This window comes from Protopterus annectens, chromosome 10.part0 (assembly GCF_019279795.1).
Source record: "Protopterus annectens isolate FY-2018-M chromosome 10.part0, PAN1.0, whole genome shotgun sequence".
NCBI lineage: Eukaryota > Metazoa > Chordata > Ceratodontiformes > Protopteridae > Protopterus > Protopterus annectens.
The window spans coordinates 1376711167-1376726529 of record NC_056744.1 but is presented as its reverse complement, the minus strand read 5'-3'; the positions used below and the strand labels follow the sequence as shown (position 1 = coordinate 1376726529).

At 40.0% G+C, this 15363-nt stretch overlaps 1 pseudogene; it reads right to left on the bottom strand.

Annotated features, from left to right (window-relative positions):
* Positions 1-15363, bottom strand: part of LOC122814284 — a 1664844-nt pseudogene that overhangs the window by 1460746 nt on the left and 188735 nt on the right.

Here is a 15363-nt window from a genome sequence, read left to right as displayed (position 1 = left end):
ATGTACAAGCTACAAGAGATTACCTAAGACAAAACTCATAGAGCTATGCTCCTCAACATGCAAACTAGGTGCTCTATGCTCAGCTAAGTACTTGGGAGATTTCAGAGAAGGTTTTTGTAGAAAACATTTCAGTTCAAGGTGTCTGCATCTATACTGGAACCTGTCAAAACCTACTGCACAATGAGCAGCATCATATAAATGTACCAACTATAAACAAGATCACAAACTGACTAAACAATTGAATTGAACATACTCGTTATATGTGATATATGGTATCTTCTATAGGATTTCCGGAATATCTCAGTGTCAAAAAATCCAGAAACAGGCAGGGTTTTTAAGCCATTATGCTGACTGTTCTACAAGTCATTCAGTTTATCTTTGCTAGATGTCAGATGTGTAGTTGTTTCTACATCGCAAAAACAGATTGAACATTAAGTGAACATATATATGATATTGGTAGATGTGAATGTAGAAATGCTGGTGGAAAGCATCTTATGAATCATGGTGAAAATTCTTGTTTTAAGTTTTTAGTCTTTCAGGTAATTTTTTTGGTAAAAGAAAAGATGATGTCATTAATAAAACCAAATGTAATGAAGCTAGATGGATGGTGTTATTGAAATCAAATAGGGGGCTTGGGTTGAACAAAGTGGTAGCTTTAGGGCCACGTACACAGTCACGTGACTTGCATTGAAACTTTGAGTGGCTATATTGAACTATTTAAACTTGCTAATTTTTGTGTTTGTTATGATCTGATGAAAGTGCTTATTCTGTTTTATTAAAGTTGGCTTTTAGCCATGAGGAGTGTTCACCTGACTTTGTTTCATTTGATTTTGCTGCAACTGAGACTCCATCCTTCCTCTGCACTGATGCTGTCTTCTGACACCCTGAGAAGACCTGGGATGGTTGTATGGTGTTTGGGGGTTCAGAGGATACCTGCAAGGGCACTCAAGAGTAAATGTTCATTATGGATAGTTAAGGCATCCCAGCTATTGTTTGGTACAATAAGCTGCATTTGTTTGTCTTAAGACAACTGTGTACAAGGTATGACTCGCAGGCATTATGATCAAGTCTCCCTGTATGTTTGGAAAACAAGCTACACAGTTTAATCACTGGGTGCTTTGTAATAGATGTTGGCAAGTGTTTAGTAAGTTTTCCATGTTGGGCAGTTGGTCTGCATTATGTGGGGTGGGCTCCTTACTTTCTGAGGGGATGGTGGAGCACCATGGCTGCGATTCTTGACATGTGACTAGATGAATGGTAAGGATAGCATGTTTTGTAAGGTGAATGAAAAAAGGAGGTCCCATGATGAGACAGTTAAAGGTAGGAGGAACCATTATACACCTATTAATAAACCATTGTTGTTTAAGGGAGTAGTTGAGACAGGTCTTTAAGCAATATGGTGCTTCTCTGCCTGACTGTGGAAATAATTACATTTTTTTTTCAGTTTTATGCAGTAGTAGCACTGATGCATCTGGTGGTTAGGTATGTTTGTAGAGAATTATAGTTTGGGTATCTGGCTCATATCCTTTTTTAGTGGGTGTGGTAGGGATTGTGCATTTTTTAGGTCAAGGCAACATGAGGGGAGAGTATAGTTATGGTGTTTAGAAGAGGAATAATAATTTGGGGAAGGTAATTGATGGTTTGCTTTAAAGATGGTCAAGGTCAGGTACCTGAAGGAGCAATAGATGCAAATGGTGTTGCAGGCAAAGGGGTTGCTCAAGGAATTGGAGACCCCAACACAAGTAGCTGCAGGTCCTTCAGAAGAGCAGCAGACAAGAAGTCATAGAAGGAGGAAAGAGACAGAGCAAAATTTGGCAGGTGCTGGTGGAAAATGGCCCAAAAAGACAGAAGCTCCATCATAGAAGGGGGCCAGCAGAATAATGGCAATGGTTCTAAAGCCACCTGAAGGTAATGGGGTGAATGTGGAATCTGTTTTAGTGCCAGGTGGAGCCAGGGCTGATAGGGGTAGCTGAGCTTTTTAGAGGATTACAGGATTTGTAGCCTAACAGGCTGCTCAGGACAGAGGAGTGTTGCTGTGTGTGTGTGTGTGTGTGTGTGTGTGTGTGTGTGTGTGTGTGTGTGTGTGTGTGTGTGTGTGTGTGTGTGCGTGTGTGTGTGTGTGTGTGTGTGTGTGTGTGTGTGTGTGTGTGTGTGTGTGTGGAGTATCAAAGGGAAGTGTGCTACCTGCCAAGTCAGTGATATGACTATTAAATATGTTATTTCGTTTTTTTTTTTTTTTTAAATATCATCAATAGACCACATATCAATGTAAACATGCAGGGAACTGTGAGCATTTTAAAATGTATCGACATGTTCAAATTACTTTTGTAACTGTTCTAACCAGATTACCTGTAAATAATATAAAACATAAAGTATACAGGCTAGTAAATGCCAACAGACTGTCCTAATTTGTCAATAGATAAAAACAATCATTTTGTTATGTATACTACAAAGATAACAACAAGAGAAACTATTCTTTGCTTTACAATGAGACACTAGTAACAGTTTATGTACCCGCTGCCAATAACTCATGCAGTACCACAGCTAAGTAGAAACTAACATAATGGTAAAGACTTTCCTAACCTATCAACAAAATTATGCACCAGACATGATTAAGTTGTAAGACCACTCTTGGTACTAATTAATTGGGGGCACAAGATTAAATACAATAATCACTGGATCTCTGGAAGTTAGATAGTGGCTTAGCTCAATTTGCATGGCTGAAGTTGATAGGCTGATTTCTCAAAAAGTGTAATGAGGCAGTATGAAAAGTTATTAGTTTGCTGTCATGGTGAAGCTTTAATGAAATATAACTATTACCAGCATCTAAGTTTCAATTTACAGATTTTGTTTCTACCTTTTGTATTGTACCACTGTTGTTAAAAATGACTAGATGCTTTTGCAGAGATGATATGTAACATAGATCTATAGACAGTGAAATCCTAATGCTCAGAAAGGGAAAGTCATGCTGCCTCTATGTGGTATTACTGATAAGGTTAAAATTCCAGCTTTTCTGAATGTTTCCCCTTCCTAAATATCCACTCCTCTACCTGCCTAGCTGATTGTGGCAGTAGGTAGCATCTATAGCAAACTGGCAAAGTACCAGAACAGTGATGGTGTACAGAATATAGAGCCATATAACTTTTTGAATGCACCACACAAAAATAATGTAAAATAAGTACATTTAAGGTCAGCTAGTGAAATCCTATCTCTTACAAGCTACAGCTGACTCATAGAGTGACCCAGCAGACATCCTCCATTATTCATGGAGATTATAAAGCAAAATAGGAACCAGAAAAAGGTTGCCAAGTGTTTCTTTTTTGCATCACACATGCATGCACTCACAGCTACAGACAATTTAGATTCCCCGATCCACCTACTGCATGTCTTTCTAACGTGAGAGGAAATCAGAGCCCTTGGGAGAAAACCCAAATAGACACAAGGAGGACAAGCACATTTCACACAGAGGACACTGCAGATGAGAACTGAACCAGGAAACCTCTATATGTGAGGCAGCAATATTAGCTATTGCACCTCTGAGTGCCCGCTAAACTTTTAATATGGTATACCTTTTATTTACTGCTTAACAAACAAAAGTAGGCATTTTACAGTTACCCAGAATATATTAAAATATTTTTACTTAGTTGCTTCAATATTTCCAGTTCCTGATATGTAGAAGGGTGTCTCCGCATTGTATTCATCAAACACTCCCCATCGAAGGTGAGCCCATTCATGAACCAGCAGATTTCCTAAAGACAATTAATTAAACACACTACATTAATATATGTCATTATCAATCAAGAGAGGTACAGTATTCTGTTTCTATTATGTTTGGTAAGCTTTATTTTTATTAAAAACACACTAATGTTTAAAATGTTATTACAATTTTTTACATGTTATTTAAGTGAGACAAAAATGAAAACAAAAACAGAGATATCTCATTATCAGCATAAAATATTAGACAAACGTTTAAGGTTAAAGGGATATTTAATGATCTGAGCCCATTTATAAAATGATTTTTAATATAGTAAAATGGTAGATATAGGAAAGCTGTGGTAAAAATTGTAGGCATGGGTTATGTTAAACAAAACTTGGTACTGTAATTTTGTGTGGCATTATTTTCCACTCTAGATTTGAATGTGTATCTTACAGTTCAACATGGTATCAGACTGTTCTTTCCAATTATTCTGCTTAATTCAAGAGATGAAAATGAACCTGGTTACCTCCCTTACATATTTTGTTTTAAAACTTCGTTGCTTTTATTTTTATTACTTTAAATTTGCATTGATAGAAGGAAATTGAAAGTTTATCTTGCCCACCCATTAAGTTAATTAAAAAATTCTACTTCGCCTCTAGCCCCCACCTCCTGTTCTCCTATTTTCCATATCTACTAAACCCTCTTAAATGTCTCCATTCTGGCAGCACATTCTATGAGTTGACAGCCTTTGCCAAGAGGAAGTACTTAAAAATAATCAGTTCTTATATGTAACAAAAGCACTGCATGAAAATTATCAAGTGCAGTCACATAACTTAGATCATGAGTAATACGTAAGACTTTATGCCCTGGAGTTACTCTAAAATTAAGCATGGTCAATTACAATCTAGCACTTTCTGGAGATACAATTCTTATGACTAGCCACTGTGCTTCAATAGGTTCAGCTATGAAATGCCAACTTCCTGAAACTCAACATTCCAAAAAGACAGACAAAAAAATAACCAAAAGCAAACGAGCATGAAACTGCTTTTTTTCTTGTTTTTTGCAGAGGATCAAGTCCCCCCATAGCCCAGAACTTATGCATACCAACACCACTGTTACACCAACATGGAAAACGGAGAAATATCCCTAAAGGGGAGAATCATTTCCCGTGCACAATAAGAAATTGCACCAATAATCATTTCCTATAGGAAAAGCTTTATGCTGTTGATCTTTGTTTTATTTATTTATTTATTTGTAGGCTACTGACATTCAAGCAATTTCACCTAGAGCATGTGTAAGGAAGCCTCCCCAGATGTGCATGTAAGGACTTGGCTGTCACAGAACCCTTTAAGTTATTTAAGCATGGATAACTGCCAGTCCTTGCAGGCTGTGAGTAGGACTCATACTGTAGCCAGGAGACAGAACTGTGAGGATACAGAATGCACTGGTTCTCTCATGGGAAACATTAAGCCGCTATCAGTAACAACAACATTACTTTTGATTATGCTGGCCCACAGAAATGAATCTATAAATTAGTCCATATTTCTTTCAAATATTTTGGTGTTTATAGATGACCAGCTTTAGTTTTTATTGACGTAACATAGCAAACAGTCTGTATTTGCCCTCAGTTTCTTTTCTTCTCTTTTTTCTAACTCATATCCATGTATTTATGCTCACATTCTCCACTGCTAACTCATCCCCCTTCTTTCATTCTCTGTTTCTACGTAGAAAACAATTTTGTTTTATTTTTTTATCAGTCAAAGTTTCTTTTCTACCTTATAACTCAATAAGCTGAGTTCTTTTCCATCTAGACCTTATAAAGTTGTTAGTTGAAACAGACGTTAATAAGAAATGCTCGTCTTGAATTGTATATGCAAATTACTTTCTTGGCTTTCTGTAATCCCTGCTTTGGACACAGTTTATTGTATGTCTTATTGTTAATATTATGAAAGAGATCCTGTGATTTTCACCATGCTATTTCTGGTCTTTCTGCATTGTCATATCCATATATAGTTCATATATAGGTTCATAGTTATTGGGTTAGTATGCAGTCAAGGAGACTATTAAAAAGCTATCCCAATTTCCCAGTGCATTTTCTGGCTAAGTGACTTCCTCAGATTCATACAGTAAGCATATATATTCTAATGGAATCAAATCCCAGACTACAGGAGGCAGACTGTTAACAGCTTTATAGCTTGGATCCTCTCTGTTAATGAGAATAGGCTGTATTAATTTATTCATCACTGCCTTCATTTTATACTTCCTTATTATCTGTCTGTATCATGCTTTTATCATATGTTTTACTGCTCTGTCTTTCTGGATTTCTTTGTCTTTGAAATTGCTCTTCCCATATATTTTAATAGTTCCCTATTGAAATCTCAACACTCACACTGACAAGTCCAAAAAGACTGAAAAAAAGACCAAAAGTACAGGAAAAGAGCAAAGACTGAGGGGTTGGCTGAACTGTATGTGTGTGTGTGTGTGTGTGTGTGTGTGTGTGTGTGTGTGTGTGTGTGTGTGTGTGTGTGTGTGTGTGCACACGTGTGTGTGTGTGTGTGTGTGTGTGTGTGTGTGTGTGTGTGTGTGTGTTTGTGTGTACATATATACATATATATGTAGTTGTATCTATCTATCTATCTATCTATCTATCTATCTATCTATCTATCTATCTATCTACATGAAATGTCAAACACTCACAAGAGTGAACCTACAATGATCAGTCATTTGAGAGTGAATCTATATGATCAAAAGTACGGCTTCCTGCACTTCCATATTCCTGTTAATTATACTAAGTCCAAGATCAGACAACAGCAGGCAGGGTAAGGAGAAATTCCTTTACTTTAATGCAAAGCAATCCCATACAAAAGGATGTCATCAAAAACTCCATTTGAAAGAACATTTTTCTACAACAGTAAAAAGCATCAAGTCATGAGTGTTCATTCTTTGAGATTGTATCAACTCTGAGATAATCTTCCCTCAGAGAAAAGGTAATAATCCAAGAAATGGCAATCTCGGACTTAGTACATGTAAGCCGGCTTTCCGGCTATTCACTCTCTACTTTTTTGTGACAGGCAATGCAAGACCCAAGATTTTAAACGGTTACCATTTTAATTTATGCATATTCTAGTAATTTTTTATTTTACACATGCTTTTCCTGGGACTGGACAATGGTTCTTGCAAGAATGCTGCATATTTATATTGTCACACTGATTTAGAGACTTTATTTGGTACATTTTAATTATAAATGGAATAAGTAATAGACTTCATCATCAGTTTTCATAACCAAAGTATCCATATTTACCTCATCACCAGATTTAATAAGTGGCAGTAAGTAATACCTTATCTTTGGTTTTAATGACTAGTGCATCTATCATTTGCTACATCAACACTTTTTGTCCTATCATGTCTATGATACCTGGGATGACCCTGAAGATTGTACTTTACTATACCTGGTTTAGCAATAAAGGTACTTAAATATAGGGAAACATCAACTATAACAGAAGTTTTTATTGCACACATTAGGAGGTATTGCATAGGGGAATATAATTCTTTAAAGGCATATAAAATGTGACAGGGTATGATGTATTCAACAGTGCAATATTCAGCTTTATAGATGAATGTCCTTCTGTTACAGAGTAATTTACAGAGTTATTAATCAAATTCTTAACTGAACTTTTCATAATCTTTACAATGAAACAAGGTTCAATTTTGCACAGATGGACTAGTAGGGAACAACCAAATAAGTTCATTTATCTGTAATGCATAAAGTTTTATCTCTGGATTTTCTTATAACTAATTTTAATCCAATGGATGTCTAGTGCTCACATTCTGGACCACCTGCTCAATCCTGTTTATACATTTTTTGTAACTAAGATAAGTTTAGAAGTGAATATCTAGTTAAATATTGTTGTTTAGTGATTAACAGCATTATTTTTTGGGGTCCCCCTCCTTAGTCTACCTACCATTTGACCATCTGTTGCATGTTATTGCTCCAATGGCTCCTAACTTTTATTGTTTTTCATGGGTGAAGGATTGCCTTGGCCAAAAACAGATTGTGAATGGGAAGGGAAAATGAAGCAGAGCACCCATCACTGTTATATATGCTGTTGTGCATGCAGTATTTTTTATTTCTGAACTGAGTGTCACTACTGATATCACACACATTACGGCATGTGGTGTCAGTTATCTCCAGCTCTCCATGCTAAATTCTATAGCACTCAAATCTACCAATTACCATACCACCCCCATCATTAGTAGAGTCTCAGATCAGATGAGCCTTCCCATCTTTCCACCTCCTAATGGAACACAGATCAACTGTCAAAACCATTGATGAGTAACATCGGGAAGGAAGTGGAGAATAAGTGGGGAAGTAGTAAGTTAATGAAGATATCAGAAGTCACTACTGGTAGGATGGCAAATGGTGGTAAGGAGACCATATCTATCAAGGGCCTCCAGGGAGATATTCAACATGTGTCACACCAAGTGTTTTGTGAAGTATTAAGGATGGATTTTGATGCAGTAAGTGAAAGTGAGTTTTAAAATTGATAGATATGGCACCAATACAAACAATTAATAGACAGTAAATTGAAAGAGGCAGAGCAGAGTAACTGGGTATTAGTATCTTGATTAGACCTTTTTAAGAGGAAATCGAGAAAAGTAAAATAATTATACAAGTGTATTAGTGAATAAATGTTAAGAAGGTTTGAAAGAGAATGAAGAGATCAGTTGGTAAGCTTGTAAAATGCAGAAAACAGTAGCTCTTCTGTTTTTAGTGTAATGGCAAAACTCTAAAAACTACGCAAAACACCAATGAATTGTCAGACAAGGAGATTTAATGAAACGTTTAGTGCTTCTGTCCCATAATACTTAATTAGAGCAATGTACAACTTTGTGTACACATTGTGGTACATTTTAGTGATTCAGCACCTGACCTACAGTGCTCTACTGCAAAGATATACAGTGCAGTTTAGGTCTGGCCCTGCAGCCATGCAGAATGCTAATGAGAAAGTACAGGGACAGGCATATGCTAATTAGCCACATACTGTCTCTCCAGTAACCACCTCCAGGAAGACATCTACGTATCAAGTGATTCAAGAAATCACTCAGTCATGTAAATCAACATCAACATGGCTGCCCCCGCTACATTGCAGTATTGAACCTGACCTATCTGTCATGATTGTGGTATGGGGATCAGGGGTGGGAGGAGCCACTAGACACCAGGGAGAACAAATTAGTGATGTGCCTTAAGGACACTGACATCACTACAGAAATTGGGGGTGTACCACTAGCTATCTGGTATACAATATACTTAGGCACCTTAATGGCTCCATCACTATGGAGATTGTGAGTTGGTGGACTCACTAGACACCGGGGATTACTCTAAATTTTAGTGCCATAAAAGCATCAACAGCAGTTCGGGGACCAGGGTGGGTGGAATTATTAGACACCAGGCATACTAGTTACATGCCATAATGGCACTTTAACTATTATAGGGGTGGGCGGAACAGAGGAGAGCAGACAAGTCATGGACAGGTACAGGGACTTTGGTGTGTGTCTGTGTGTGTGTGTGTGTGTGTGTGTGTGTGTGTGTGTGTGTGTGTGTGTGTGTGTGTGTGTGTGCACATGTGGGTGGGAGAGTGACTAGGGGAAAGTTACCGACTACATGAGAAGTATTTTGCTACTGCAGTGTGCAGATTATCAATGAAATGCATGTTGCAATAGTAAATATGATTCAGAGCCATGAAAATTAGCTGCTAATGAGGTCTTACCTCAACAAGATTAACAAGTTTCTGAATCACAAAATAGCATATCATGGGAATAAGGCCTTTTTAGCAAGAACCATATGGTTAAGTCCTTTAATGAATCTCTGGGTAGGTCAGTAATTGTTAGCTTTTAGGCAGAAAGGGTCTTTCACTTGGCTAACAGATTGGATCTAATCAGGTGCTTCCAGATTAAAAATTTATAAAAAAATGTGTTGAGTTAATTTTAAAAGTATACATAGCTTCTGTAGATGCAGTGAAAATGTAAGCAGGATTGCTTTTGCTCTTTATGATTTCAAGTGGAATAAAACAAGAATTGCCATCAGATTTTGTTGATTTATATTTCAGACCTTTGGCAGCTGTAGTGAGGTATCCAAATCAAACAGAATATCTTTTAGATTATGAAGTAATGACGATTCCCAGGATTCAATAAAGCAATTTCACTGTCAGAATAGTGTAGCAGCTTTTGCATGGAATATGGCCGCCAAGTGATCCAGTAAACAAAGCTGGGGGCATGCACAAGCCTGCCAGCACTATTCTAACATGGACACCTCTGAATAATGCTAATGACCTCATTTGTTGGTGAAAACAATGCAAATGAAGTGAATTACTGATTCAGTAAGCAGGCAGGCATCCATATCAGAGCAGTGTCCGTTGCAGAAATGTATTTGGTTACTAACCGTGTACTTTTCTGCAAAAATCAAAACAGGGACATGACAGCTCAAAGTAAAGTATGTATTATGACTATTAGAAATGCCAATGGCCAAAAATATGGCCACTGGCATGGAAAACACTTCTAAAATTATAAAAATAAAAGTTTTTTTTTTTTTGGCCAGTTTTGGCCATTTAAGCATAGTGCAGTGGCATGCAAACGAGATCATGCAGAAAATAAAAAAAAAATGTGAAAAGACAATTTTAAGTGAAATCTGCATTTTGCCATTATAGTGGGTAGCATGCAGAACCAAAACAATAACAGGTAACACTGGGTGCTAAGGAGAAAGGCTCTGGTTTAGTGGAGTAGCAAGGGACTAAGGCAGTGGGGTATGCAAATTAGCTAAATTTATTGAATAGCAAAATGGGAGACCATGTCCGCCTGCACTTAACCGTGTAGGAGCTATAATGCTACAGTGTAAGCAGGAGAAACAGCTGGCATGAAAAAGGGGTGTGTCATGCTTGGTGTAAGCAAATTGGAGCTCCGCTGCCTCTATTTGCACTTAGCTAAGCACAGCTTAGCAAGGGGTATGTCTGAGCTAGTTCATGAAATGCTGAGCATGTTTGAGTCCCTGGGAGGGTCCTTTCTGCTCAAAATTGTTTACTATAGCTGCAGGGGTTTTCACAACATGTCGTAGGGCTTAAACACAAGAGGAAAAAAAAAAAAACAACAGGAATCAGCAGAACTGTGTGCGGTGTGCCACAGGGCTTAGAAGGGGCAGAAATGGGAAGAGAAAAAAGGGAAAATAGAATAAAGGCACTCGAGTACAAATAATTTAGCTGGCAGGTAGAATGCATCATAGTCAGCCAATCACACAGGCAGTATCTGCAGCACAACAGTATAAACTATGCAAAAACCTTTCAGTCTGTTTTTTTCCCACAAACTCTGCACCATTGGTGTACACACTCGGGGGAATTTTAACTGACAAAATGTTAGGTGCTGCTATTGCTTTGATACATCAGTATGTGCTAGAGGCTGAGGGTGGTGAGGAGGATAATGCTGACAACCAGCCCAGACTGAGGAGGAGGAGGAGAATAGTGCTCAGACCCAGGGTAACCTACCAGGGGTTACATGATCTGGAGATACTAGAGCACTACAGGATGGACAAGGACATACTTCAGCAACTCATCGGTTTGTGCCAGTCTCACCTCAGATCCAGAGCCAACAGAGGGGAACACATCCCAGCGGATACCAAGGTATGTGTACCCTTAAGAATACTAGCTGCAGGTACTTTCCAAAAACCTACTGGGGACATTATGGGAGTCTCACAGGCAACTGCATCCAGGATACTCCACCAGTTCCTGGATGCCATACTACCATATGCTGGTGAGCACATTTACTTCCCCAGCACCCATGAGGACAGGACCAGCAATATGCACCTCTTCCACCATGCAGCAGACTACCCGGAAGTACTGGGTGCCACAGACTGCACGCACATTCACATCAAAGCACCACCTGGTGAACAGGGTAGGGTCTGCATAAACCTCAAGGGATTTCACTCGATCAACTGCCAGGTCATGTGCAATGCCCAGGGCATTGTCATTAATGTGTGTGTTGGCAGCCTTGGAAGCTTTCACGACTCCCACATCTGCCATTCCTCACAGCTGCACTAGGGATTACCAGGGATTTGCCACAGGGGACATCCCATATCACCATCTTGTGGGGATGCTGGCTATGCACTGGAGCTGTGGATAATGACACCCATCAGAAATACACACACATGCACTCAAGATCACTATAATGAGACGCACGCACAAATCAGGATCATTATAGAGCATGTGTTTGAGATGCTCAAGTCACAGTTCCACTGCCTTGAAATATCTGGTGGAGCCCTGCAGTACTCTCCAGCCATATGTGCACACATGTTCATAGTATGTGCCATGCTACACAATATGATCCTGTGGAAACAGCTGCAGCAGAAACAACATGGGAAAGGGCCACACAGCCCCCCACAATTGCCAAGGTCCTCACAGGTGCAGAGGGATTCAGAAGAGGAACCCCCTGAGCCACCTCCTGTGGGCAGATGGAGGCATGCCCAGTATGCCCAGGCCTTGGCAAAGAGGCAATGCATTACACACATACTGACATTGTAGGTACCCAGGGACTGACACCTCTCTCTGACTCATACACACAGTAAAATGGATACCACACACATCACACTACCTCTACCTTACCATGTATAGGCAGTGTACTGTGTGCATCTGATATAGGCAGCCCTCAAACAATGTCCTCACAACTGCCACAGGCACAAGGTAACTCAGTCTTCTTAACAATTAATGAATGGAGGAGTACGTTCTGGTAGCATATCTATGGTATTGCTGCATGCATGGAAGGAAATGGGGTGGCCTACTGGGATAGCAACAGACAACTGACAGCTATGTGGGACACCAGGAAATGTTTGCCCAATACTGGCTTCCCTACACTATGCAGTAGTACCCAAGGTGACAAATTCCACTACAGTGTATGTGGGGAGGAGCAACTAACTGGGGGGGTCATAGGTCACAGGAATGGATGTCAATGTGGGGGTCACATACTCACCCCTCAGCCTTCCTCAGCAAGTCAGCCATAGAAAACCATAAAGGAATGTCTGGCAAAGGCCCACAAATAGCGACAATGATGAAATACCCTCCTACAGACTTACAAAGTGATATTACAGCAGGTCTTGCAGTTGCAGTAAGGCTTTAAAGGGTAAGAAGTCTGAAACTCAAATGTATGCTATTATAATCTGACCTGTAGTCTTTAGTGATATGCCTCTATTCTCCAAGACAGGGCACATTACTATGCTAAATGGAATCAAAATGTAAAGCAAATATCAGCATAGTCTGTGCAAATGTGTACAGTTGATAGGTGTGCCTTCCGCACCCATATTCCCATAGAAATGCAGTAACATGTATGTTTGTAGGGAAATAGCAGAGTACACATTGCCAGGGCTGTCCCAGTCAACATGATAACTTGTTGCATGTCCACAATATGCAGGGGTCAATGAGCTATGTATATATGTGGTTAATACTGTCAGGATGTGGCCAGCACTTACTCCTGGCTGTTGTGTCTTAGTGGCCTAGGTACAGTACTGTAGTTGACAGGGCCATGTTCCAAGAACTGCAGTGCCAACTATTTTGCATGTCAGCTACACCTACAGTAGGAGTTGTATACACTGTCCAGACATCAATATCTGTTACTGCAGGAAAGCTGGACAGGTCATGGACAGGAGGTCAGACATATGGAGACATATGGACAGTGCACAGCTTGGAGTTACCTACACAGTGCCTACCATACCTCTCAACTGTACAGACCTATTGCAGAATGTCCAGAGGTTTTCATCATATTTGTGGTCTGTATATCATAAAATAGTGGTTGTCTGGCAATTCATTGGCAAATCACATAAGACTAAGGTCAGAAAATAATGACAGATTGTAGTGTCAGACTTCGTACCCTATAGAAAAACGCATGCTAATGCAAAACCTGTTATTGTATCACCTTTCTAGGTTTGTAAGGCCAATACTTAAAAATGGTCCCTATAGGTAGGCCTTTGTCCCCCAGTTAGTTGTGGCTTTGTGCAGATGTCTGGCTGTCAGACGTTGAGAGGTATGGTGTCTAGCAGGACAGCAGGTACCTGAAAGTCAGTGTACTGCCAGTATATAAAAGGCTTCCACCTTTCTGTGTCAGCACTGGCAACATGTCACTGGCCAACAGCCATACTCCTGGGATGACAGAGGTTGTCACAGAAGGACCACAAGTATGCCTTGTATATCTGTTCTGCTTCTCCCAACATTGTATTTGCCTGCCAACTATTTGCAAAACAAGAAAGAGTCATGTCAAAAAAACAATGGCAGACAGTAAGAGAAAGCAAGAAATTAAAAAAAAAACGGTCTCCCAACTGTCTATGTTTGGCAGAACATTATTAACACCCTGTCCCCATGTGTGGGCCTTTGTCTGACTGTAATATATGGGCCTGTCCAGATGTCAGTCTGTGACAGTATGACAGCTAGGCCCACATGTAGCCTCATAATAACACATAGCAACGCAAACTGTCTAAGGACCACAGCAAATGTAGTGGTGCAATGATAGACAACCTCCTAAGCAGATATACTCAGAGGTGTGAAATTCACAACCTTGTGTGTGATGTTACGGCATTTAACCTGTTCACATCAGAATTACAAATACATAACAGCAGCCACTGTGGCCAAAGCCTGTGACTGGACTACAGAAGGACAAAGAGACACACATAAGGGGAAGGGGAACCACTGGCCAGACAAATGGAGAATGTGCACAGCAGAACAAATTGTGCAGTAACATAGGTACCATGCATTGTAAGGGGTCAGTAAACCACCTGCAAATAAACAACATGCACCCATGTAAGTGGAGGTCTGCAACAAAACCAAAACCCAATGAAAGGACCCCTCAGAGGCAAAAACACATGAGAATGCCACAAACCTATGCACCACAGACCATGCAGACTCCACACACCAGGGTCTTGCAAACACTAAGACCTTTCCCCAAACCCCAAACACCTTTCCTACACAGAAAGGCTAACAGCACTCTCCCTCTATCCTGTTCCATACAAACTCTGCTGAGGTGATCCCTGACTGGCATACAAAGCAATTCAGACCCTGCCTTGATGGGACTGTTGCACATTGGGAAGTCAAGGCCCACTCCATCAACCTGTAGGCGCAGCATCAACCTGGGCTGTGATATCAGTATGGCTTGTCAGTGTGACAGATACATGTCCCACACACACTCCCCCACCTGTGGAATACACTCCCTGTCCACAGCAAGCCAAGTGCCTCAATACCCCTAGTGATGTGCTCCCTGTATAAGTGCATGGGAACACAAAATACAGTCCAGTGATTCCACCTGTGTCCCTGCTGGACAGGGGCTCTGTGTGCTGACATGTCTTAACATGGGCTACACTCTCATCTGAGTGGGTTAAAAGGGCTTTGGGGCCAATACCCTACTAACATCATAGCAACTTATCAGACTATACACAACTGTCTGTCAGTGGTTCACCACATTACTCTGTACTGCTCTGCCACTGACATACCTGGAAATCACAGTGCTATGTGGAATATGCTACACATATAATGGACATTTCTGCACAGTAGAATGCACTCGGTACCCACATACCTCTCAACCTCTGATAGCAAGACATCTAGAGAAGGCCAGAAATAAAAGTGGGACAAAGGCCCAATGATAGG